The sequence below is a fragment of the Colias philodice genome, chromosome 6, assembly GCF_061535455.1.
Source record: "Colias philodice isolate Cphi_HAF_F1 chromosome 6, ilColPhil1 Martin Lab GWU primary, whole genome shotgun sequence".
Classification (NCBI taxonomy): domain Eukaryota; kingdom Metazoa; phylum Arthropoda; class Insecta; order Lepidoptera; family Pieridae; genus Colias; species Colias philodice.
Genome location: NC_143091.1, coordinates 10,613,386 through 10,637,167, shown reverse-complemented (window position 1 = coordinate 10,637,167; position 23,782 = coordinate 10,613,386). Strand labels below are relative to the sequence as shown.

The 23,782-nt window shown below is 31.5% G+C and overlaps 1 long non-coding RNA gene across 1 annotated transcript; it reads left to right on the top strand.

The window, feature by feature from the left end:
- Positions 1-425: 425 nt before the first annotated feature.
- Positions 426-19,085, top strand: LOC149488028 (uncharacterized). The gene is made up of 3 exons (XR_016315792.1): positions 426-571; positions 1,052-1,193; positions 18,990-19,085. It is a non-coding gene; the product is annotated as an uncharacterized LOC149488028 (long non-coding RNA).
- Positions 19,086-23,782: the final 4,697 nt, after the last annotated feature.

Sequence of the window (23,782 nt, the reverse complement as noted above, 5' to 3'; positions counted from 1 at the left end):
AAGCATTCGTCGTTTGTTCAACAGTTAATAGCGTATTAAGTTTTAAGTGTTTAACATCGACAACTTAAATACTATAGAAAATTGCAATAGTCAGCAAATATTTTAAGCTTGATAAATAATATTACAATTATCCAATGGGAATAACTAAGTATAGTACATTATAATTATCTATCAGTTATAACAGTAATAACAGTTTACAAAATATTAAACTAATAACAGTTTACAAAATATTAAACTATGCCAATTACTAATTTTTATCCTTTATATAATTTTAATCCTTGGAAAATAATAGTGTTTATTGATTATAATAATCCCAATGTTCAGATAATTTTCACGCTGATATTATTTGACAGTCTGTGGTGAAAAACTTAATAGATAATTTTTTTCATGAAGGATTCATTCGTTTTTCAAATGGAATTTCGTAATTACGTTACCTACGATTAATTCTATTCAAAAAGTACTAATTGAAGTTAATACACTAAATTATAAATCAATTACCAATTTTTAGGTATCATTAGTGTTTCAAAACTTCATTGATTATTTTAAATTTATAAAACTGAAAATAGTACCGGTAAGTTTAGTAATTAGTTAAGTTATTATTTTGAGAAATTTGATAACGCGACGTTTAGATCCATATTAATTAATATTAGTAACGTTGATGTTATATTTTTATATATTTCATAACGTTTTTATAATCCTTTTTAGTAAACGTTTAAAGAATATAAAATTTGTGAATATTATATTCTAATATGTAGGTATTTTACTATTTTTGTCTTTAACTTTTTGTTTTATTGTAAGATTAAAATCAGGGAAATTCCCAATCCTTTTGAAACATCGTTATGAAATGATTGTTTTATTACGTGTTTGTTCACCATAAGTACTATTTGCTTGTGTTGAATTCCCGCAACTCTTATCTCAGGTAGTTAGGAAGATTAAATGTAACCGGAAACGTTATATCCCAATATTAAACCGTAGCTCCTACTATAATATATATTACTTATAACATCATTGATGTAATTCCATAACCAACTGTATACAAAATTACTTGTAGGTGTCGTGATTACATGAAAATCAAATCTTGTACCTGCCTAAATGCGAACATTTTCCGAGTGTTGAAATGAATATGGAATGACCCAATTTTAATCTATTGATGGACAACAACACAATGATAAACCTAGAGAATGGAGATTACGGTATTTATGATTGTTTTCACGTGGAATTTTTCGAGCTATCCAGATATTATATTGTTCCTATGCGGTTTATAGAAACAGCTTACTTCGACAAGGTAATTGTAATTTTATTGTTAGTTTGAGAGGGAGAAACTATGCATTTATGCCTAATTTTTGAATGAATAGGTATTTACGTGTACATGATATTATTTTGAATACATTTTGTATTTTCAAAATGAGAAATCCTCTAAGGAGAAATCAGTCGCTTGAAAATTAATTTAAATTATATGTTTAGTTATAAGCACTCTTACTTTATACATATATCGTACTTATTATTTACTGCGCCTTTTACAAGAGTGAGGTACTTAGGTGCATCTTTTATCATAAGCTGGAAAAGATCTCGCGAAAGTCTCCTATGGCAATTTCTTTAAATTTTTCTGTTCTCGTGAAGACATTCTCTTGTCTCCGAAATAATTAGTAAGTATCTAGACTAGTTTACGTCGTCGTCTTAATAAGAGAAGTCCAAATGGTAATACTGCGGATAAATCAAGCTTTTCAATTGTTTCCAATTGTCCTATAAAGTTATGTACCTACCTAGTTAAATACTTCGATGACTTTTAAATCCCGAAGGAATGATTTTTGCTTGTTTTAATTTCTATATGGAACCCACGTTGTTGTAGTGGGAACGCACACGGGCTACCTGCTCTAAATTTCACGAAAAAATATTGAAGGGTGGATGAAGGTGATACTAGTCAGCTATAAATCAGATACTATCGAGATGTATTATATCTAATAATTAACTTATAATTAATACGTGAACCTTTTTTCGAATGTTTTTATTTTTTGTGTGCTGTTTCTGTCACAGTTATTGTTTTTGGTTGGGGATTAGAAATGACAAGCTATAGACCATAGTTTACTGGGATTAATTTTTTATTTTAAATTTATCTACATAAATATATATATATTGATACTGCATTCAGGAATATTATCGTCTGTGGTATGCGAGCCAGCTGCATCCAACTCGGCTGCTAAGGACTCATGCACACGAACCTGTTATAATTTATGTCCAGGAATGAATCGAATCTTTTTGCTTGCGGTTTAATTTTCTCAAACATTTCCTGTAGAAATAAAATGAATCACAGTTGCTAGAAGCCATTTTTTAAGTCAGTTATTTTTTAAAATGATAAATATGTACTTATTATTGTGTTGTAATTAATGATCTAATAGGCAGAATACACGTAGAGAACGATTGTATCTTTGTGAGATAATTATGTATAGTTACATCACGTCATAATAAAGTGATAATGCGCGTTTGTCACTTTTTTTATCAAATCCACTACAACTACGTAATTTACCCAGTATATTAAAAATAAATAAAAAATTGTTAAAGTGCTTAATTATTTTTGGTAAAAATAATAGGTAAAGCTAATTTTATAACACTACTAGCGGTCCGCCCCGGCTTCGCCCGTGGTACATATGAAAAATAGATGTTGGCCGATTCTCAGACTTACCCGATATGCACAGAAAATTTCATGAGAATCGGTCCACCCGTTTCGGAGGAGTATGCAGACTAACATTGTGACACGAGAATTTTATATATAAGATAAATCAAAACAGTGACACTTATATAGGCAAAAACCCTTTCCTTTGAAAAAAAGTGTGGCAGATGTGAAATCCATCTGGTTCAGGTTCTGAAGAACACGGAAATTCACTTTATGTGGAATTTATATACTCGATATTTTTAAAATTGCATGCTCGATTTGGAATAGGTCACACCTGTTAATAATGCAGGAAAATGATATTTAGGGATTTAAATTAGACGATTATTAGTAGTAGAGTATTATATTCGATTTGTAAGATGTTGTTATTAAATTATTAATTATCTAATTATTGTTAAATTTACAGGACTTCCCAATACAAATTAACATACTTAATTCTGATAATGACTTCTAATTATTATTAATCGTAACAAATAAATAATAATTATGTAGAACTCACTCATTAGTAATTTTTTTATTATAATGAAACAACTTCGATTAATAAATAGTTGTTAGGCAGTTGTTGTAGAAGAATTTCGACAATTCCGTTTTTTTTTATTTCAAGGGGATAAACTAACAAAGTTAATCGCTATTTTTAGAAAATGCGAAATAAGTACATTATAATTACCTAGTGTTAGGAAGATACTAGTTCCTATTCATCGTACCCTAATATAAGATGAGTTAAAATAATTCAAAATACCTAGAAAGAATGCAACAAAATGTACCTAATACATTATTTGTATGTACCATAACCGTAAATGAGGTTAGACTGAGGTTAAAGATAAGCTTATCGGTTAATAATTGACCAAATACTACTTGAGACCGTAGGGTTAAAACTTAAAACCATGAACTAATCATTATGGCCACATTAAAAAAAGGCTCAATTGTCAGAACCATTTTCAAAAATGGAATGTTTTGTTTTACCATAGACAAGTCTTAACTTCTTGTCAAATATAGCAGACGTTATTTGCAAACGCGCCACACGGTATGCCCAGATGGAAATGATGGAATAGAGGGAATGAGATTCGGAAAACGCGCATGTCATGTACTAAGCAGTAAGCACGTTATTATTAGATTGCTATAATTAATATTTTAAACCTTTAACATCTGTTCAATTGGATTGAGTTAATTTTAGAGATTGAGTAGTAAATTTATTTATTTTGTCATTATTTATAGTTTCTATGAATGAAGATATTACATCAAATACCAACGAAATATCAATACGGTCTACTGTATTTCTGGGACCTTCCTCATTATAAGTACATATTAGGTTCATTATTTCGTATTTGGGTTTAGGAAAGTACCAGTATAGCTGTTGTCTTTAGCGCATTTATAGGTGGGGACAAATGTAAATCTCTCAGTCTGTCATAGATCTATACGAGAACGATAGGATCAAGGAGAGATTAGCGGAATAATCCTTTATGTATTGATAATATAAGCATTTTAAGGAAATGCTTTGAAATAGGAATATGAAATTTTTACCGTTGATACCAAGATTGTCTTCCGTGTGAAACCACGGGGCACAACTAGTAAGGCCATAAAATAACTTATCACGCGACCACTGGAACGTGTCACTAAAATGCTAACTTAATTACATTATTTAATACTTGGAATAATTAATGAGTGTCGCGTACTATGGACGCTAAATTATGCTAAAAGAAATTGGAGCAGTCTCTTGAATGAATCACTTCAGTAGGGTTGCTGCGAAACTGAAATATTAATGTACCTAAATAAGATGTAGCAGGTAAGTGATGTAAGGCCCTTATCTTATTCAACGTTATAATCCATTTCTAAAATAACATTTTGCGACAAAAAATTATAAATTACGTGTAATACATAAAATTATGTTAAATATAAATTTTATATTAAAGAAAACGAGAACTCTTTTTTAGTAAGCAACCAAAAAAAGTAACTTTAGAAAAATTTTCTGCGTGGAAGTAAAGCTGGGAAAAACATGATAAAAAAATTAAACACCTAATTTCATATTCAATAGAAAAATATGCAACCCTAGCACACTGATTCATTCAGATGTTTTAAAAATGCAACGATAGCATCGATGTTGAAAAACTGATAAAATGATATCTCCTTTGTTACCCAATCGTTGTAAGGTATTCTAATTTTAGTAAAAACGCATGTAGGTAATGAATCACGAAAACGTAATGAACTGTTGGTAGAGTAAGCACATTCACCATTTATGAGTGTTCAAAAAGGTGGTATATTGAACCATTATACATCTTTAAAAAATAAACAAAATGGAACACATAGTACTTACCTAACATTTGATTCTTTATTCAAATTTTATTATATTTTTTTTATTTGTCACATTTCATAGCAACAGTATCTACCCACATAATCTGATTTCCACAGATAAACTTTGTATTTATTTGAGACTCTGAAAAAAAAACCTTATTCGTAATAAATAAATCTCTGTACTCATTCCGCACCACCATACATCAATTCAATCACTTAGCATATAATATGTGTTTCCTTAAAAGCATTAGATAATAAAGTTAGGGCCTGCTTTAGTACACACTTTTATAAGGACCATAAAAACAGTTACATTCATGTTCTTAAATAATAATTAAAATAATATAAGACTATCCTTGACTCAAAAAAAAAAACTCGAGTAGGTAACTACTTAGTAAACCCAAAAAAAAAAAATCTCAAGATTTCGTTCATTGTGTACGTTTATATGGCCCAAAGTATTACTTCAATGGAAGTTATTGCTTTTCAAGTTCGGCGCCCAACTTCAAAATCTAACACCGTCCCTGTTTAAAGTACTGTTTCAAACAAAAATATCTCGAGAATTCGCTAATTGATTTCCGGGGTGAGTAAGGCCGTCAATGGCCTGGCCCACTTACCGTTACGGTATCGGCGAGGTCGTATAATGACACTACATACAAATTGTTAGGATTATTCTTACGGGCTTAACGATACAAATCACTATTAAATGCATGCCGGTAGCCTGGAAGATATCGTTGCCAAGAGACCTCCTTTTCTTTGTTTTATCTTCTATCCGTGTTTGTGTGTGCGCAATCCATACTAATCCATACTAATATGTATTATAAATGCGAAAGTAACTCTGTCTGTCTGTCTGTTACTCAATCACGCCTGAACTACTGAACCAATTTGCATGAAATTTGGTATAGATATATTTTGATACCCGAGAAAGGACATAGGATAGGTTTTATCCCGGAAATCCTACGGGAACGGGTTTTTCTCTGAAAACGCGGGCGAAGCCGCGGGCGGAGAGCTAGTAAAGAATAATCTATTTATGTATATCCAAGTTTTTATGCAAATTACCCTTCCTGTGTAAAATTAAAATGACGTATTTGAAACAGGAGCTTTGTTGCGTGCAACGGTGTTAAAAAAAGCATCTTCGTTGTCAGTATGACCTGAATCTCGTTTCAGTGTAAAATTTAATGCTTATCAATATGAAAATAAATTTGAGAATGAATTTCGCGTTCTTTGTTTCCGTTGAAACATGTGCGTGGCCTCACGCAGGTACTTCGAAGAAAGCGACATCATGACATTCCTTTATGGGTGATGATTTGTAGCACTTTATTACGAAATACATGTTCAAAATAACATAAAGCCTAGTTCTAGCTGTTGTTTGTTTGGTATTTTATACCTATGTGAGTCATTTGAAATTTATGCTGGTACACTGAGGCACCTTATTATTAAAAAATGAATTTCTTAAATATTCTCAAATCATCTTTCAAAACGCTTTTAAATTATAATTACGAATAATTAATTCTACGTTGGCTTAGGTGAGGTCGCTATTTTGACCATAGGTAGGTACTATGTGTATAATATGACAAAAATGATATAAAACAAATAATTCTGAGATTAACGTACCTACATAAGGTACCTAAAATATTATTTATTTGATATGAAAGTTCTCTATAGAATAGAGACAATAAAAGAGGCGGGCAACCATAAATTTCGCTAAAAATAAATGATAAATGACATGCCTATAATTATTCTAATGGTTATTCTATTTAACACAGTTCTTGTTCATAGTATCGCAAGTGATGAATGAATCAGATAGTAGTTGAATGAACTACTTTCGTGGTATAAAGGTAACGCCTACTCCGTCATGTACGCCATGGTTCTTGAAAAAAAAACGTTGAATTTTTCTAATTTCCTACACACGTGTATAACGGTAGCACGTGTAAAATATTGCTGTGTAGAAAAATAAAATTTAAGAATTCTGTATATTTTATGTATTATATTCGAGAGAAGTTTTGAATATAAGTAGGTATATGTATGTATAGATAGGTATATAAACAAAGTATTTTTAAATTCTTTCTTTATTTATAGTAAAACGTAAGGAAATCGGAATAAGGATATTCCAAATATTGTTTTTGTGTTCCATTTCTTTTTCTTATAAGTTTCATTGCCCCTGCGCTAGTGCGCTACAGGTATATATCTAGCTCATACAGTAAAAAAAAAAAACGTTAACCAGAAACGAAATTTAATTTTTTACTAATAGCCCATATGTCTACATGACTAATCTATATTTTCTCTAAAGTAGACAATCATGAATTGACCTTATGAAAACACAAAAAATACAGTTATCCTTATGTATGTCAGACCGTTAGTGACATAGTCCTCGCCAGAAGGAACAGTCTAAAGAGTGAGAGCGGTCCTGTTAGTGTAAATAATAATATATTCGTTCATTTTTAACGGTTTATGGTCTGGTAAATCTTGTGGCCTAGTTCAGATAAATTAGGTTACTTTCCCTTTTAACTTGTTGAAGTCAGTATCATCTATACATATAATAAAATCGTAGGAAAGTCAAAACTGTACATTGAATATTTTTTTAAAAGAATACATAATCCATGATCTATAATCGATATAGAAGCCAAAAACATAGTTTTTAGAATTTTTGTCTGTTTGTCTGTTTGTCTGTTTGTCTGTTTGTCTGTTTGTCTGTATGTTTGTCCAGGCTAATCTCGAAAAGTACTGCATAGATTGACTTCAAATTTTGCATGAATATTACTAACAGGTCGGGTGAGGCTTTTTTAAACATATTATCATGCTATCACCTCCGGGGGAGGAGCTGTGAACCTTTTTTTTTCTTACGTATTCCGTGTATTACGACAGCGTACAATCTAAAGACTCATGTTTAAATGTTGGTTTCGGGTAAGCCATGCTATTATCTAGCTTTACACAATAAAAACTATGTCATTTACGTAATTTGGGCAGAGAATCAGTTTAATGAATTTATTAGTATACAAATTTGAAACAGCGCCATCTATGAGATTTCGTAAAAATCAAATCAATTTACATGTTAACACTACTGAACACAATGTTAAAAATTAATAATTTAAATATAATTATGTTATTTATTTATTTAACTCTTTAACCCATATCTTCCCTTCCCTATAAGGTGCGCTTATAATTCGTGTGAATATACTACATTTTTAAAAGTGAGGGTAGATGTTTATTATTTTAAGTCAAACTAGACACCATTACAGTTAATCTAATATTGATTGTGTTCATTGGTTACATTTTTAAAAATCTTCGTGTTTTAAAAATTCGATAACGAGGCGGGACTCGAACCAGCATTCTTTAGTGGTCGAATTTTTTCTATTCTTTATAAATTTATTGTTTATGAATTTATATTTATAAACAATAATACAAAAAGGTTAGTTCGTTGATAATTATTATTCCTTCATCATTTACATGTTGTAAGTAAAAATATACTTTGACTGTTAATACTTTTGTTCAGTATTTACCTGTATGATTATTGCTTGGTAATTAATATATTTTCATGTCGTATAGCTAATTAAAAACATAAGTTTGATGTGAAACTAGCTGGATTTATTTTTACACACTCACAGTCTTATATTTTGTGTTAATGTTAAAATAGTATCTATTTATAGTGTAAATCATAATATTTTTTCACAATTAAAAATATTTCCTTTTTTTGATGGTGTTGGCATCGAATTAAACCGCGCTGTCGTTTCGTTCACAAAAAGTGAAGTTATGAGGACCAAATATGTAGCCGCCTCAACTTACGGAAACGAACAACCTGCGTTGTCTGTTAGTTATTGTATAGTCGAATTTAACGTTACATGGAAATTGGCATCTTATTATATGAATAATACTTATATTAAATCTGTAGAGGTCAATTCTGTACATGAAATATATTTCCTAAATAACTATCACGAGGTGATTAGGGATCGACACTGACGCCAAAAATTTTTGTCCGTCCGTCTGTCTGTATAACCGTTATAGAAACAAAAACTACTCGACGGATTTAAACGAAACTTGGTACAATTATTAGTATGAAAGAAATGTTCTCCATATTATATAAAAAATATCTCCCGACATCATAATTAATGTCTATCTTTTATGGTTGAGCTTAGGAGTTCAAAGCTTTCTGATTATATTTGTCTACTAGCTGTGCCCGCGACTTCGTCCGCGTGGAATAGTGGGATGTGGGACGTGGAATATGGGACCTATGACCATGGGCTCAGGGTGGGGCAACAATAATTGTTTTTATTTTCATGCTTCCACTCCCACGCCCACTCCCAGGCCCACGCCAACGCCCACGCCCACTCCCCTTCACAATTGGTACCTACCAGATCAAAGCCAGGGTAAGCGCCCCACCCAGCCCCACCGTGGCTACGCCCATGCTGAATTACTACTTAACATACAATTATTGAGTAAATACGTACTACCGTAAATAATTAAAAGAATTGTTATTAAAATTTCTTATTAAACTGAGCTAAAAAACTTACGTACCAACTTATTAAAGAAAATCAAGAAATGAAATGCCTAACCTATACCAAATAGTTACTACATAATATTGTAATTAAAAATTATGATTAGTATATAATATCGAAAATCAAAAAAGAAATGCCTAACTAATTCTACGTAAAATTTCTTTTAAATTATGTCATATTATTTTTTAGGAACCAGGGGGGGGAGAGGAGCAAATTCTATTTCCTTCCTTTCTTAAATGGATGTTTTTAATAATGTATGGTGTAGCCACTGATCAGCTTAATCGATACTCAATTTTTATCAAATCCAGCAACAAATCCAAATTAGATGTTTCCTGTCTCACGCACGTAACTAAAGGCTGAAGAGAGAGAGAGGGAGCACGTAACTTAACCGTTTAGACGAAGAAAAGTGTATAGAAAAAGGAATAAATAATTTCATAAACTTCCCAACGATCTTTAAAAATAAATTATTATATCATTTTTTTCATTCCCACTTTTACCCCTATGTAGGTATAATAAGTGGATGAACCGATTTCGATACAATTTATCTAAGAACCAGCGTCGGAAAATATGCTGCCTAACAAAAAAAAGCCGCATCTAATTCGGTTTACCTGTTAGCCAGCTACGGTGCCATAGACAGACACACACACACACACACAGAAATACATAGCAGTCAAACACATAACACCCGTCTTTTTGCGTCGGGGGTTAAAAATATAATACGACATAATTTAAAGGACATTTTGTGTGGAAAATTTACCTATTAGAAGTAACCATAATGTTAATTTGACCCCGCCCCCCCTACTACCTCAGCTTACCCCCAAACCCTTGGGGAATTTTGATATGATCATCTGGACATGTAAAGGAATAACTGTAGCGTATAACAGATAAATTACGTTTTATCGTACACTGTACAGTGTACAATAGAATGCCTTAGCAAATGTTCGCCGTGATTACTTATAAATAGTCATAACTTTTTTATTTATGAACCGATTGACATGAAATAAACACTAACTGTTAAATGAAGATTACCACAATACATTAGTGAAAACCGCATCTAAATCGGATAAGCCGTTTCTGAGATTAGCGTGCACAAACATACAGACAAACAGACAAAAAAATTTTTAACTACAGTTTTGGGTTCAAGATCGATTTAATAATAACACCTGCTAATTTTTTTCTACATATTTTCATTGTACAGACATCGCTTTTCCACAATTTTATTATATGTATTGATGATGATGATGATTGATGATTATAACACTCTCAGTCCGTTTTAACTTAATTTTTATTTACTCCTAAAAAATCTTTATATCGAAATTCGAGCAAAGCTAAGAAAATGAGAAATAAGAGTTCTCAAGGATCGTTAGAGGTAAGAGGCTTACTATTGACCGAAAACAACATATTGTGTTATGCCGAGAACCTGAAACCGCTTCACAACGAGAATTGCGGCTCACAGCTGACCGCGAACGGCATGTACTATCCTGTGAGACCGAAACCTTCACTGAGAGGGTATAACGTCTCACAGCTGATCGCAAATGGCATATTTTATCTCGATAATCTGAAACTTTTATTCAATATGAAGACCGATTGACAAATGATAGGGTGCACCATAATATTATTCGATCTCTTGAAGATGAACATGAGCATAAGCAATGACTAGAGTAGGGACGCGAATATTACCATTATTTGAGACAAGATTATTTGAGACAAGTACGATTAATAAGTTTGTTTAATGAAAGATTAAGAATTGAAACTATTTGGTCTCTTGAAACGGACGAATAGCGAGAGGCCCGTCTTACTGTAGACAGATTTCGACAGTCTTAATGACTTAAGAGGTAAACATAGAAGATCAATCTACGAATTCGGTGGTGTGGTCCGACAAATATAAAAGTGGGTTTGCTTATTCACAATTGATTACAGATCATCTTCTGTATAGGCGATATTAACGTAGTATCACAGACTAATAATAATATACTACGTATACAAGTAGTATGTTCTTTTTGTAATGCTTTAAAGAGGAGTAAGGAGTCGGCTTTCGTCGTCGTCGTCGTCGGATTTCGACAGTCTTAATGACTTAAGAGGTAAACATAGAAGATCAATCTACGAATTCGGTGGTGTGGTCCGACAAATATAAAAGTGGGTTTGCTTATTCACAATTGATTACAGATCATCTTCTGTATAGGCGATATTAACGTAGTATCACAGACTAATAATAATATACTACGTATACAAGTAGTATGTTCTTTTTGTAATGCTTTAAAGAGGAGTAAGGAGTCGGCTTTCGTTTGAAGATACACCAGAACCTTTGAAATCACTACTTTTAGAGGAACATGTGCAATCTAAACAGTTCTTAGACAATATTCGCTCTTATAGTAGTGCGTTTTAAATGATCCTTTGGTGCTCAACAATTATCAGAGGATCCTTTCATGCTTACTTTTAAGATACAAAGTCAAGTTTATCATTTGATAGGATCCCTTTTGCCTGAAGGCCAACCTAAGTTTCTTCAAATATATTTTGTATTCGACTACAACGAATAGTCGAATACAAGAAATCAATATTTCTCGAATTTAAAATATTACAATTTTTCCTACAGTAGGGCGACGAATGTATTTTCGCATAGTAACGGAGGGGAACTCGCGGGGGGTCAAGTGATGCGGGCCACGTACCACAAACATGCTTAGTTTGTTGTACCGAGCGCGAAAGAAAGTCATCGTGTTTTTAGTAAAATTACTATGTAAACTAACGTAATTTAATACTTAGGTACATATTATATAATGATGCGCTCAAACTGTTAATCTACATTTAATTTAGATTATTATTTGAATTACTAAGTAATGTAGAATTTAAATCAAATTCATGTTTTCCTCAGATTTTCGATGTCCTCCGATTTTAAGATTTTCTTGTCAGAGTATTCAATTTTAATGTAGTTTATTTTTATAAGAGACAATTAAGAACATTCAAAAATAAAGTGTCACGTATTTTTTTTAAACGACGAATGACGAAAAACGACGTAATCGCGGACGAAGTCGCGGGCAACAGCTAGTAATATATACATTCATCGACATTTTAATAATGTTTTTTTAGCCAAATTATACTGGTCATAAGGTTAAGAAATTAAGAAGTAAAACTATACTGTATCAATTAGCTCTATACAGCTGAGGAGTATCTAGTATACTAGAGAAAAAAGAGAGAGACTACTTTGCCTTTACTGATTGTGTATAATATAATGCAGTAATAAATATCAGATATTCATAATTTTTCTAAATTGGAATTTTTATTTATTTTCTGAATTGAATTAAAAAAAAAACTAAATTTTTATAAAAAATATTTTTATAAACGTATTTTATTTATTCTTTACAATCTGATACATTAATTTAATTAACACTACTTTGTTTGTATATTGCATGAGAAAAATACGCAAATCGTTTCACAAAATTCATATAAAGTTTGTTGAACTTTGCATTACGTTGAAATAAAAATATTAATGTAAATAAGGGCACGAGTCACATTCAGGAAAATGTAAGTGAAGTAACGACGTACTTATGAATAGTGAACAGCTGAAATTTCGTCCAAGTGCAATGAACCCTCGGTCCTTGCAAAGAGGAAGGAAGTTCTAAATTTGAAATTCGCACAGATTGCATACTCGTATTAGAGCATTGAATAACACAGACTCAAAATAATATTTTGTCAAAACGATCAGAGAGTTTTAGAAAAGAAACAATATCAAAAGAATCCATAAGTAGCTTTGCGAAATTCAATGAATGGCGAAAACATTATACTTTTCAATATTTAGTCATGCGTTACTTCGTTTGTGGAAGAAACTAGGAGCATACAAGGTTTTACTTATAAGTTTTACTTATTATTTGTTTTGTAAATACTTAGTGATGTTATTTTTAGGACAGGAGTTAGGACTAAGTTTATTCAGAAAGCTTAAATACTTAGATACATTTTGTTACTTTATTGCTTCCAGAACTTTCAGGGCAATTATAATCGTGTTTTAGGGCAAACTATATTATTATAATATAGTTTGTTTATCAACATATATTTTCAAAACAAAAATAGTATTTTTGCACCGTATTAAGTAATGATTCTGCTTTTCTATACATTTGAAATAACTTTCAATTATAGTCTCTATTTCCTGTACAATTCGATAACAATTAAAATTAGTATGTGTTTATAATGCATCTCAAAGGTGACTTTCAGGTATAATCGGGGACATTTCCTTGATCACGTGACATTATGTAAGAATTTACTATTATTGATATTATCGATCTATGAAATACGACACTGTAATATCGAGACATTGTTTACATTATTTGATGTACCTATTATAAATAGCTTTGTAGTGGTGTGAGTTGGATTTTTTCGTGGGATGAGTTTGCGCTTAGGTTTGCACTAGATTTTGCAAAAGTTAGTTGTTGATTAATTATTATTATACGCAATATTTGCAACGTGATTATCGAAGTCACGTGGCAAGGGCTTTGTTGTTATTTGTCGGTGCCACGGTTGTATATGTAACATGTTCACTGAAAATGCAGACATGTGTTATTGTGTCACGATATCGATGTATGGATAGAAAAAGCTAATGAGGCATGGATTATAGTATGGTTGATTTATAAATATATTTTGTAGTATGCATGAATTAGTACATCACTTTTACTCACTGATGTTTCTAATGAATGATAAAAGACCAAGAAATAAAAGATAAATAAAATCTTGTGACTTAAATTTTTTTATGAAAATTAGAAAGAAAAAGATTGCATGAGCTTTTTGAGGAATTTTCTGGGCAGAGCTTTCTAGTCTTGCACATTTAATAGTATTTAAAAAGAAAGGATATCACAGTTTTACTGTACCTGATATTTTAATTGATATAATTGACTCTTTTTTTTATAAAAGAGTTAATTATATCAATTAAAATATCGTAAATAAATATTAATTCTTATGAATGGCAATGTTTCTAAGAAATGGATATGAATAAGTAGAGCTAATTAAATGTGATTATTGAAATTAAAACTTATAAAATAATATAAAATTGAATGTGAAAGCTTGTTTTTGTAAATGACTTTGTGAAAGTTTATGAAAGTACATGAAATTTCCAAAACGCAAAGGGCAAAATAACTTAACTTCTAAATCGACAAAAATAATAGCTGATATTCAGGACAAAATATTACTCATGCGGTTTGGATTTTGATTTTACTATGTTTTTCTATCTAAGTTTTATGCAGTTTTACTAGTTATAATATAAGAATTTTAATTGTTTACAATAATACCAGTTATTATTAAATTGAATTTGAGACGATTGCACTTGTTCGTTTTAAAAATAAATTTAATGTATGTCATCACGCAATTTATTAAAGGCGCCTATAATATGACTCTACATGCAGTGGGAGAGATTTTGGCTTATGATGCTTTTGCTACTTTGTGACGTTAAGGATGTTTTTGTGTTAATTAAAAATTAATATTGGATTTATGGTTGCGCTTTAACAAATATTATCTTCATGGATTTCTATGAAAATATGATCATTAGTATTGCATCGATAAAGGTGAACAAGAGCGTCGTTAAATATTGTACAAGTTATAAAATATATAAAATTTTATATGGAATGATAAATAAATGGTATACGTGATTGAAATATACATGTAGGTAGGTTATAAAAGTAAAGTATGTTAATAAACAAAATAAGGTAGGCAATATGTCGCAAGAATAATACAATTTTTTTGCAAATATAGCTTTTTAAAATTGTCCGAGATTTATCGGTGCCTCGCTGTCTAGGAAATTATATACCTAGATTAAAAAAAATGTTTACTCATATGCTGATTCGTCTATAAATATTACATACTTTATTTAACAGTCACGTAATACACGAGTAATTCTGAATTCATATCGATTATATTTTTTACAAAGTCAATATTGTTTTCTTCCAAAGTTTCAGCAATCTATAATAATACTTACATGTTTAATATAATAGACCCTCTATAGGTATGAGTTGTGCATATCTGAATTACGTTTTCCTTTCCAACATTTGAACAACTATTTTAAATGCTAATCAAAGGGGAGTCAAATCAATTTTATTTTATCAGTGGACGATATCTTAATATATGTATATAAATCTCGTGTCACAATGTTTGTCCTCAATGGACTCCTAAACCACTTAACCGATTATAATAAAATTCGCACACCATGTGCAGTTCGATCCAACTTGAGAGATAGGATAGGTTTTATCCCGGAAATCCCACGGGAAAGGGAACTATGCGGGGTTTTCTCTGAAAACGCGGGCGAAGCCGCGGGCGGAAAGCTAGTTCTTTATATACATATACCTATTCCTGTAGAAGACCGTCCATTTTCAATGGAAATCCAGCTAATATTTTCTGTCGCAACGTATTCAGGACAACCTAAGAAGATTATCCGTATTAAAGACAGACCGTGAAAGATATATCGATGTTCGGTTTACAGAGCTTCATCCAGTCTTTTCATCTGTCCAGAATGTATACCATATAATGTTCTTCTGATCAGATGCCATAAAAAATACGTGATATTAAAAAAAAGTATAAAAAAAATTAATAATTTATGATAATGTTGCACGTTGTCTGTTTGCACTTTGCAGTCTAAAATAAAAGATTTTTTTTTATGAAATACAATAGTTTCTACTTGAAGTTTCTGTCTCTTCGGCTAATGTGAGAAATAACTAGATGGATTAGTATTTACGTAGTTTATGCTGTTTTACTAGTAGATACCTACTTTTATTTTGGAAAAATAATTGAGGATGTGTGGATACATGAGGAGGTCCTCATTATCTAACGTCGACATACAGTAGGAAACAATAAAAATACCGTTCATCAAAACTTTGTTGCGGAATAACAATTTAAACAGTTTCAGATAACACAAGGTTAAATAATTTAGTTCAAGGCAATAGAGATTAAATGTGTGTCGCCTGTAAAACAATCCCATCCGACATTTTGGGCATGTATTATAGGTCTAGATCGAGGTGTCGAATTATATGGCAATGTATTGACAAACAAATATTCTGATGAAACATTATTTATTTGTTTAGTCTGATATTATAATAGTGTAACGTAACTGCTAAGAAGACACAATGGAATATATGTACACTATAGCTTTCCACCCGCGGCTTCGTCCGCTTTCTCTAAAACCTATTAAATTATATACCGAAACCTTCCTCTTGAAATGCCTTGCATCACTATCTATTAAAAAACCGGATCAAAATCCGTTGCTTTATCATAAGACTAGCTTTCCGCCCGCGGCTTCGCCCGCGTTTTCAAAGAAAAACCCGCATATTTCCCGTTCCCGTGGGATTTCTGGGATAAAACCTATCCTATGTGTTAATCCAAGTAACCATCTATATGTATGCTTAATTTCATTCGGTTCATGCAAATACATCCAAGGAATAAAAAGTTTCATACAAACTTCTGTCCCCTTTTGTACCCCTTTAGGGGATGAATTTTCTAAAATCCTTTCTTATGGGACGCCTACGTTATGACATCTACCTGCATGCCAAATTTCAGCCCGATACGTCCAGTGGTTTGGGCTGTGCGTTGATAGATCACTATATCAGTCACCTTTGAGTTTTATATTATCACTAGCGGTCCGCCCCGGCTTCGCCCGTGGTACATATTTACGTTTTCTCTACATAAGAACCATCCTCGTACTTCAAGGAATATAATAGAAAAGAATAATCGAAATCGGTTCAGCCATTCACACGTGATGCCGTGACAACGTGAAACGGGTGCAGACCCGCCGCCTTTTTAATTTTTATAGCTCCCGCCGCGCAGCGCGTCGAACGCGGCAACTGATACACAAAAATAATCCTTATGGCACATTATGGCATGATTCTGTATTCACGCGCGATGACTTATAACGTATTTCATGTATAACTTTTAGGTGTTTCTACACCGATTTACATGATTCTTTTACTATAACCTGCCCAGGAGTATGAAGAATAATTGTGCCAAATTTAGTTAAAATCCGTCGGGTAGTTTTTGTTTCTATAACGAATATACAGACAGACAGACAGACAGACAGACAAAAAAGTCTTATAGAAACTCTTCCTATAATTAAAAATGTGTTTTTTGTGCTCTATTCATAAGTTTTTATACTTGTTTTATACGAATCTTCTGTCAAAAGTTTTAAAGTTGCGTAATTACGAAACATTACACTTTTAATAAAACTTTTGAAATTAATCTCACTCTATATTTTTAAACTTACCGAAGTTTTAATAATATGAAGGTTGCGAACTCTAATGAACTTTTTTATCAAGAATTTTTCATGAAAAAAGGTTTAAAATTAATATAAGTTTGATTTTTAACGAATTCTTACATATACCCGCATTCAACTAATTTCTTTACTATATTAATTATTAAATGCTATAAATATAGGTACTGTACAATCGTTTAATTTTTAATTTTGTATATAATATTTTTCAATTTTTACAAATAGATCTCTGTATAATTAATTCTTGTGTCAGAAAGTTAGTTACCATCTAAGGTTACCATATTACTCCGAAAGGCTGGAAAGATTCTAATAAATTTTTTTGTGCCTATTGGGTAGTACATCTGAGAATCGGCCAACATCTATTTTTCATAGCCCTATGTGATGAGTAAGGTAGAACAACGTTTACCGGGACATCTAGTAAACAGTGAGTAAAAATATAAAACAGTGCCTAATAAAGACAACACATTTTTACATGTTTTAAACTTATAACGGTGCTAGTAACCACCAGTAACCGAATTGACAAAAGATAAACTGAGAAGCAATTTGTATTGTAGTAGTATTTGCTATTATTCATACCAGGGTCTGCATTTTTGGTGAATAAATTGTGTTAAAAATCAAGTTTTTATTTATACTAGCGGTCCGCCCCGGCTTCGCCCGTGGTACATATGAAAAATAGATGTTGGCCGATTCTCAGACTTACCCGATATGCACAGAAAATTTCATGAGAATCGGTCCACCCGTTTCGGAGGAGTATGCAGAGTGCAGACTAACATTGTGACACGAGAATTTTATATATAAGACTAGCGGTCCGCCCCGGCTTCGCCCGTGGTACATATGAAAAATAGATGTTGGCCGATTCTCAGACTTACCCGATATGCACAGAAAATTTCATGAGAATCGGTCCACCCGTTTCGGAGGAGTATGCAGACTAACATTGTGACACGAGAATTTTATATATAAGATATGATTACTTATAAATTTTATATTATAAATTATATCGTTAGTATTTAAGTATTAATTGCATCAAAGATTAATCTTATTTATGTCACAGCTGTTCATCAGATATATTTCCATAGACGAGAGATAATTGTTTTATTTATAAATCTCATAAATAAATCCAATTAGTGGGAAGAGTCTATCTATAATTGATTCTGAGAAAATTATAAGCTTGGAAAGTTGATATGTGAGAATAGTGATTTTATTCGCTATATATTTAATAGATAGACTTATAGAAATATTTCATGTTGTTATTTTATGTTCGACGGACAAAACGAGCTGGTGAATCACCTGATTGTAAGCGGTCACTACCTTTAAGGTGTAAGGGAAAAGGAAAGGATTGATGACAGGAATAAAGGAAGGCACTGGGAAGGATGAAGAAAAGGATGCGGTCCTCCTGAATTTACAAATACATAGTAAGGTAAGTAAATTATTTTTTGTCACCACTGCTTATCAAGCTTTTTTCCACTACAGAGACTATTTGAACTTTTTATCTAGGAGACTAGTTAGGTATTTAGTTTCATCACAATCTTATTTTCCATTCCTATTATAGGAACGGACATGTATTGTATGTATTGGAATATACATTACTTCAATCTGTATACAAATTGTAGGAATAGTTATGCACACGTACTCATAAATAAAACAGCCATCAATTATATTTGAATCTGAAATGATGAATGATCTCACAACTCTAATGTCGCAGATATCTATTGAAAATAAGAAGAAGAAATTTTAGAATAACCCTATTGAGTTGGTACCTACATCATTACGGGATACGAATAAAAATAGAGGTATAATACGGATTAAAATAGACGTTATTGGGGACAAGAGAACGAGATATAAAAATAAAAGGAACATTACATATTTTCTTACATTATAATGGCAGGTTCAGTGAGGGCTACCCGATACCCAATTTACTTTTTCCACGTTTCAGAGTTTCAATCAAATCCGACCTAAACCCTTTTTGTAATACGATGAAACTTTCAACTTGCGAGACCCAACTTTTAAAATAATTCTGATTCAGGTTTTAATAAGGGAGAACTTTTGTAGCGCCTGTCTTTAAATCTGCTTTTAAAGTACGAGCAAAGTTGCAGAACATAAACTGTGAGTAGGTACACTGTTAGGAGTAAATGTTTGGCGAACTACATGTAAAATCCGTTAAAATCTTTAATTTCTTAAAATTATAAGTACATATTTATTCATTTTTAATTATAAAATAATTAAAAAATGCTTATTTTAATGCATAATTTTAGTATGTACATACTAAGACATGAACAACCATAGAGAACAACAAATGTAGGTCGTTCAATAAAAAAAAAACTGTATTTCAAGATAGAAGGGTGAAGTGGGATGAACATCCTTTTGAGTGAAATATAAATATTACAATATGTAAATACGAAACTCATCCGTCTTCCATACTTTTGATATTACGTATATATTATTACTAGCTTTCAAAGAAAAACTCGCATTGTTTCCGTTCCCGTGGAATTTCCGGGATAAAACCTATCCTATATTACTCGTGGATAATGTAGCTTTCGAATGGTGAAAGAATTTTTAAAATCGTTTTTTTAGTTTATTTTTGCCTATTTATTACAATCAAACAAACAAACAAACAAAGTTTTCCTCTTTATAATATTAGATTAGCGAATGGCGACCCACATCTAACGCGTATATTCATTTTATTTTATGTAACATTTTAAAAGTAAATTTTTTTAATAAAGCTTGGTCCACAGAAGAGAGAGAGAAATTGTTCTCTTCTTCTCTCTAAATAAAAAAACAATTGCTCTTTGTCTCGCTGAAACTCTAGAATAGCTGGACCGATTTGGCCAATTTTAAACATAAAATATTTATAGAAGTAAAGGGAAGGTTTGAGCGGAGGAGAAATAAATAAAAAGTATCGGAAAATATAGGCAAGCCTCTAAATAAAACGTAGGTGATATGAAGTTAAAGTCATACGAAGTTAGAGTATACATGATTTAAAAAATATAATCATTCACCTATTTTATAGTCTTTTATTAATAACCTACGTTTCGGACCTTAATTTGAGATAACTTGTCCTTTACATGATAAAAACAAGACGTATATGATACACGAAAACGATAATAAATAAAGTTTATCGTTTTAGAAGTTCAGCATGTTTCCAATTGTTTACCTATTGAGGTTGTAAACACATTTTCATCACGGCATTAACACTGCGTACGCATCAGATTAAAGTATACTGCAATCCGTACAGTGATTATTATCAAGACCTTGTGATCAATTTAATCCAAACTCAGATTGAGGGAAGCATAAAATGCGCAGTCTAGTTAGTTACCTACTAGATTATATTACTATGTGTTAGTATAAACATTGATTTACTAACTAGATTCAAAGCAATCATGTCTGCATCTTAATAGTTATTAAACTGCATCTCTCTGACTCTACATACAAACTCTACATGCCTTTATATTAAAACAAAAAGGAATTTATATCACTTTTATAATAACTTTAACATTAAATATTATTGTGAGAAATGTTACAAAAGTTATAAGCATTTATAAACTCAATTAGACTTCTTCTAGAAGTACTTTTGAATCGTCATTACATATTATTTTTAACATTTACCACCGAAAAAAATTTTGGTAGTTTTTGAGAAATATACGTAGGTACTTATACATAAACCAAACACAAACATACAAAATAGTATAGAACCTTCTTCATAAACATTATGCCACTTCAATAATCAAAATAGTTGTCGAATAGATAACCTCTTTTTTGAAGACGGTTAATAAATAGAGACAAAACGGCTCATAAAATAAATTCATTCAAAATTCCCAAGATATTTAATACGTATTCATGTCTGTCGTTAATGGTTCTTTTGACGTCATAATCCCATTGAAGAGAATGAAGATTCTTTCTACACAATGGGAATGTCACGTATAGGTGAGTATATATTTTTGAATAAGAAATTACTTTTACATTTTTTGTATATTCGACATTGGGATATAGAAAAAATGTTTCATTATTATATTATACGGTAGTTTTAAATTAAAGCATTAATTAAAAATAAAAAAATAATGGTTTATGCCAGAAAAATCACGATAAGCGCTCATGATTCATTCTGTCAAATCGTTGGTAATATCTAAATATTTTATACAATATAAACACATTTATTTTCACTTTATTTACCAAATGTTAACGTTGACACGCATCCCGTGACCCGAGTAAACACGAGAGATTCTCCCTTGACACTTTCGTTAAAATCCTGTGATAACGAAATATAAAGAGCAAACACTAGATAATAAAGGCCGTTGAATGGAATCTATTATTTGGACATATCTTACAAGTTATCGTGGTGCGTGTGTGCGTGACGTCAATTGATTATGTGTCTAAGAATGATTTGATGAGTACAAATTGCCTTGAAACTTGGTGCATTCTTCGCGTTAATACAAGAAAGAGGTAAACATAATAATCTCTTTATGTAAAAATCTTGATAAGTACGGTTTTATAATCGTGATTCTACCGCAATGAAACATATTGCACATACGTATTAAATAGTCAAGTATTTTTTTTTCAGTTTTTTATGCATTAAATATTGCAGGTGCCAATCGACTAGAGGAGGTATGAAATAAATAAACAGGTGTGATGATTTTTTTATAATAAAATAGTTTTATTAACTAGGTACTCATTTGTATCTGCTGAAGCCCTTTTTTTTAATAGTGGGGAAATCTTCCAAAGATACCCACGGCCCCCGGGGAAGGAGCCGTGGGTTATGTCGGATTCTTACCGACTAAAACCCCACTGTGTTCCGTCGAGCCGCTTTAATGATGGGGCCGCGGGTATTGGTTAGAATTCTTCCGCGACCCCCTCGGCGGCAGCCCATCTCCAGGCCAGGCGCAAGCCAAGAACAGGAAAGGTGGTTTGCCTGCTCTTCCCTCCCGTTGGCGGCATGAGCGGAACACGTCTCAAGCCGCCTCACCGCACCGGACGATGGATTATATTCCACCTGCTGAAGCCCTGCAATTGTGAAAATTATACTTCCTCATTATTTTCATTAATTATAATATATGTTACTATTCCACATTTAATGATGTATCATAAATAGTATAACACGTAAAGGCTATTATTATCGAAAAAGTAAAACGTTACACTACGAAATAACACTAATAACTGAGTTGATGACTCTACATTACATAATAAATTTAATTAACCTTAACTTTGACCTTATCGTTTTTTGTATTAAAATTAATAGAATGTGCGTAATGTACACGCAATATTCGAATGTATTAAAATATACACAAACAAACTAATTTAGGTTATGTCGCCTATTTTGTGAGGACGTAGGCAGGAATAAATTGAAGCATGCCCAAAATACACTTTTTACAATTTACTTCAATATAAATTACACGATCTTTAGAATATTAATATAAATAGTACAAAAGAAGGTTAGGAGTATGTATGTGTGTGTTTATTTTGAAAATTAAACAATTATTTATTCTTTTACGTGTCTATTGTTTACTTACTACCTGCGATATAGTCTTATGGTCACAGGTACGATCCCTAGACCCTTATAATAGATTCAATAATAGAACCATAAAAAAGTTCTAGAAGAATAAAAGGCACGTTATTTTTACACGCGTGTAATGTCCATTTGAATACAATTGCTATAAAATAATCTTAACATTTAGGCAACACGCCAGAAAAAATAAAAATTCATAATTCATTTATTCAGCAAAATAACACATAAAGTTACACATAAAGTTAATATCATAAACTTATTTGAAAAATTATACAATAAAAATAGGAGGAACTCCTATAGGAGGAAAAATATAAATTTAACTGGAACAAAAACTATTTATTTAAAGTGTAACATGTTTATGTGATGGAATTATTTAGTAGAAAGATATGTAGGAAAGCCATAAAGGAAGAAAAACTTTTCCTTTGAAAAAATATAATGAAAAGTGAAAATTCTAGAACAAAAGCTCTATGAAACAACAAATGAGTCTCATGCTCGTTTTCGACGCTGGACTTTCTTATTGCTCAAATAAGCAGCTATCGTCAATCAACGGTTGTATTATATAATTAATTCAAACGCAATTAATTGAAATACGTAAACAATCAAACCAATAT